Genomic DNA, 5,511 nt, shown 5'->3' with positions numbered 1-5,511 from the left:
TGGAGGCGACAGCTGGCGAGGCAAGGGGCTGGAGGTGGTGCATCAAGAGGCAACTGGGCCTTCGGCTGGGCTTGGCATTTGGGCCTGGGGAAGCTTGCTTCACAAAATTGCCATTTTCTTCATTTCTTTCTTGAAAATTGCCATAGTTCCTTCACCATAAATAAATTAAATTAAATAACAATCAAATATTTTCAATTATAAATAAATCATGTTAATTATTTGAAAATACTTAATTAAAACTTAATTTAATTTATCAATAAAGATCAATAAAATTGCACTTTTATTTTACTTATAACTAAACTATATTAATTACACATAATTTAAACTTCAACATATTATAATAAAATATCTATAAAAACACACAAAAATATCTATAAAATTAAAATGAAGCTAATAAATTCAAAAAGTAATTAAAACTTAATAATTTAATTAAAAACTTAAGAACTAAATCATTTTTAGCTTAAAAAGTGTGGTAAAATAACTTTAATTTCTAGAGTTATCAATAGCTATTATTCCGAGATATCTGAGAGATTCCCGCGGTAGTTGAGAATGATTCGGGTTGAAGCTGTTACTGAGGCAGCTTTACTGAAGAGTCACTAGACGGTAACTTCTGAGATTCTGATCCGTGGACCGACCAAATCCATCCCCGAAGTGACTGGTCGGCCAAGACAACTCACCAGTCGGCATAAGCAAAGCACTCCTCTAGCACACCTCTGGTCTAACATGGCACATCTCTGGTCTAGCATGACACATTTCTAGTCTAGCAAAACACTTTACTGGTCTAGCAAAATACTTCACTGGTCGGCCTGAACATTTTACTGATCGCCCAGAACATTTTACTGGTCAGTCAAAAATCTTTACCGGTCAGACAAAAATTCTACCTGGTCGGTCAAATCACTTCCAAACCAGATAAACAATTTTCATGACCAGTAATATCACAACTCTGAAGAGCCAATACATTTATTGACTATTAATGTGTCATTTACTGACCATGCATTGCCACTTGTCACTTCTGATTGCCATGTCATCGAACTGAAATTTTGGGGATAACAATATTATTTTTGAAGAAAAAAAATAAAGGACCGTAAAAAAACACCAAAAAAGTATATTTTTTAAAAAAATCTCTTGTTTATATCTAAATATAAAAATATTTGGATTAAAAATATCCAACATTATAATTTGGGTGTGGTCACATTATCATTGTTCAACTATAATATATATATATAGGTGCACTCTTAATGGTTACTGCCCATGGATGATTACTTTAACATTAATCATTGGATTAAGATCAATAGTCCATATTTATAGTTGTTAATTAAGATTTCTAAAAATAAAATTTGATTTTTTCAAAATTTTGGAAGGGTTACTTGATGAAAAACGTGTATTTGTTATGAAAATATAATATTGTAAATTTTTCATTTTTCAAATGCATGTCAATTTTTAAATATAGCTAATATCTCTCATTAGTTGGAAACAACATTAATTATGGCAAAAGTAAAATAAATAAATTCAAAATTAATGTAGAAAAAAAATATTTACCTGTTGTTGACTTGCTATACCAAGTCACTATGTTTCCACATCATCATAATTATTAGTACCCATCTGTGGGTAGTAACCATTGAGAAATCTTTCATATATATATATAGATACAAACAACGTGCAACGCACGTTTGTTTAGTTTTATTTATAAAATTTATTAATTATTTTTATTATTGTCATATAAATTTCAAATAAATAAATAATATTATATATAAAAAAATAACATAACCATATTCAATACAAAAATTAAACCAAAATCATTGCTTATGATTTTTTTAAAATATATATAATATGATAACCTTTTTAAACATAAATGATAATTTTTTTGAATAAAAATTTAGATTATGTATTATATATATTATTATAATGTTATTTTATAATATTTAAATTTATATTAATATAAGTATTAAATATATAGTCTAGTATTAAATATTGTTATAATAATAATATTTGAATTCATATTAATATAATTATTAAATATCTAATCTTCTATTATATATTTTGAGAAATTGTATTATATATTATTATAATAATGATATTTTACAACATTTGAATTTAAATTATATTAATATAATTAATAAATATCTATTTTAATTAGTTTTAAAAGTATATTTTATTAAATATTTAGAATATTCTATTAAAGTTAATAAAACAAATCGTTTAATAATTTTCGTTGTCTACACACTTTTTATATAGAAGATATATATATGTGTTATACCCAGATTTCGAGCCATGTTAAATGTGACCTCAAAAGCTGAATTCGCAGCGAATGAACCCGTAAAGTTCGAAGTATGCTCCAGGATTAAATATCGAGCCTGCAAGACTCGAGACGACCTCGAAAGGTAGCTCCCGTGACGCATCTATCCTCAGGAATGACCTCGGATCAGGGGGTCCAAGCCTGACGTACGTACGATCTCGAAGCCGTGTGACCTCGGGAGATGTCATTAGCTCGAAAGCTGATAAGAAAATTGGGAGATTAAGGGCTTGGAGATATATGATAATGACTTTGAATATCTATAAGTGTTGTTTATAAGGGGCGTGTTCTATTTATTATTGTAAATCCCATAAAATCATGGGATATTATTTGATTAGTTATATGCCCCCTGGTCTTCAGGGGATGTTTCCTTTTATATCGGATTGCAGGCATTTAAAGCCATTTATTTTATTTATACAAAAAGAGTAACTACCCAAAATATGTGGGATAGTATTCTGCAACCTTCTCTATAAATAGAGAGGTCATGCACCATTGTAAAGGACCGAAATTCTGAACTTGGAGAGAAAACTCTGAAGAATTCATGCTTAAGAATTTTCAGAGATAATCTTGAGTTTAATAACAGAGACTCGTGGACTAGGCAGATTTAACTGCTGAACCACGTAAAAATCGTGTTTTGTGTTGTTATTTTTTAATTGGTCATTACTGTTTGTTGTTTACGTGCTCTTCTTTCACTGTTGACGAAAAACGGCGTCAAAAGTTTGGTGCTTTCATTGAGAGCCTTAAGCATTCATCCCTGAAAAGTCATGGCCACTAACAATCAGAACACACCTGAAGAAAATTACCCAAGACGTCCTGGAAAACAGCCAATGGAGAACCCGGATGTTGAAGAGAGAAGTGGGTCTTCTGATTCCCGGGGACCACCTCCTCCACCAAGGGATGAGGATATGTATTACAATCCTGAGCGGTATGTTCCTATAGTGGAACTTGAAAATCGGCAATTGAAGCAGCTGTTGGCAGAGGCCAACTAACGGAATGAGGAGTTGACAAGGATAGCCGCAGAGGCGCAAGTGGTTTAGCCCCCGCCTCCGCGCGAAAACCAAGTCCCTCCTCCAAGGGACGTGCATGTTCCTCCCCGTAGACCCCGTGGGCGTCCACGAAAAGACGCTGCCACGAGGAGGCCGACTCAACCTCCGGCACCAGCAGAGCCATCCGCTCCACCTAGGCCCCAGAGGAGTACTCGGGCTCGGGCCCCGGCTAACCCGCCTATGGAAGTGCCTGCAGGAACTGAGAATAACAGAACCCCTGCAGAGGCTCGGACTCAGATACCTGGGAGCGCACCAAATGCGACCGACCCATCTCGGGCAAATTCTGGACCCTCTAGGCCACGACATGGGTGGCAGCCACCGTCGCCTATACGGTTCCCTCCATCACCCATAAGATATCCTTCGCCCCCCCGCAGGAACGCTCAACCCGTTCGAGATCAGGGGGAAGGGCGTGCGGGGGGAAGACAAGGAAACAGGGAGGCTTTCCAGGAGCGGAGAGGCGACCCATCTGAGAAAAGTCAAACGTCTCGGTCTCGCACGGCGGAGATGAGGCGACGTGGGAAGAATCCATCACGAAATAACCAAGCAATGAGTTTTACCAGTGATGAGTCCGGAGATACCAGGTCGGTCAGTAAGCATGACCGAGGTCGTAAGAATACCGGAAGCCGCAAGAATCGTCACGACCTGGGAGATCACCTGAGTCAGAGTCGGGGTAATGGTGACCAAACGAATCCGGACTTAAGGAATCGCTTGAATAGGCGTAGAGATCCCTTGCGGAGACGCGAGCCTGGGATTGTGATCGATGACAGCCGATTCCAGACAATGCCTCTTGCGGACCCCGTCCAAGAAAGAATTGACCAGCTTGAAAAGGCTTTTAAGCTTTTGAAAAACGAGCAAAAGAATGATCGGTATGAAGACTCTGACGAGGAGCTCGAACCATTTGCTCCTCATATTTCCAATACTCCATTTCTTCAAGGGTTCCGGATCCCTCACGTCCCAACGTTCGAAGGAAAGACCGACCCGTGTAGTCACCTGAGCACGTTCAACACTATCATGAGAGCCAGTAACGTGGGTTACGAGCTCAGGTGCATGCTGTTTCCAGCATCATTAATAGGACCTGCCAAAAGTTGGTTCGAAAAATATAAGAGACACTCAATAGATTCTTGGGAGCAGTTGTCTAAAGACTTTAAGAAGCAGTTCAGAGCAATGATGGGGGTCAGACCAGAGGCATCCACCTTAACTAATGTCCGACAACAGCCGGGCGAAACACTAAAAAGTTACTTAACAAGATTTAATCTGGAAGTCGCCCGAGCTCGGGATGTGGATGACAGTGGGCACCTAATGGCTGTCCGAGCTGGCATAATGCCGGGAAGTGCCCTTTGGGACGGCATGCAAAGGAAACCGGTAAGGTCCATAACCGAGTTTAACAGACGAGCGCAGAGGTTTGTCAATGTAGAGGAAGCGAGGTCGACGCTCAATGTGACTTCCCAGCCCAAAACTACAACGATAAACATCAACTCTGCCTCAGCCTCGATGGACCCAGCAGCTCCAAAGCCTGCCACGGAGAACCCCTCCAAGAGGAAAAAGAACGAAGGAAGTAACCCCGAAGCCGAGGGAGGAAAGAAAAAGAAAGGGGAGAGATATTTCTCCGTGTATAGAGTGTACACCGAGCTCAATGAGTCTCTGGAGAACATATACCTGGCTAATGAAAACTAGGTCCCCTTTAGACGTCCGGACCCAATGAGAAATCAAAAGTCCAAGAGGGACTCCAGTAAGTATTGCCGATTTCACAGAGACACCGGCCACACAACCAATGAATGTCGACAGCTGAAGGACGAGATCGAAGGATTAATCTCGAGAGGTTACTTCTGGCAATATGTCAAAAACCAGAATACTAATCAGGCGGCCGCGAGCCAGAGAGTAGCCGCGCCTTCGATGACACAAAACAATAGTTCCCGAGCTTGGGAAGAAGACAGGCCCCCGCCGATAGATGGAGAGGATGTAATAACCATCTCGGGAGGGCCTCATCTCGCAGGAGTGGGCAGGAACACCCAAAAGAGATATGTTAATGAGCTGAAGACTGGGGACGGGTCTCCTTATGAACCCGAACCTAGGGCTCCAAAAAGCCAGAGGATTGAGACACAACCAATAACCTTCACCGAGGAAGACGCATCCCATGTCCAGTTTCCTCACCACGATCCGCTGGTCATTACT

The sequence above is a fragment of the Humulus lupulus genome, chromosome 9, assembly GCF_963169125.1.
Source record: "Humulus lupulus chromosome 9, drHumLupu1.1, whole genome shotgun sequence".
Classification (NCBI taxonomy): domain Eukaryota; kingdom Viridiplantae; phylum Streptophyta; class Magnoliopsida; order Rosales; family Cannabaceae; genus Humulus; species Humulus lupulus.
The sequence above is the reverse complement of the archived record's forward strand: the minus strand, read 5'-3'. Positions refer to the sequence as shown.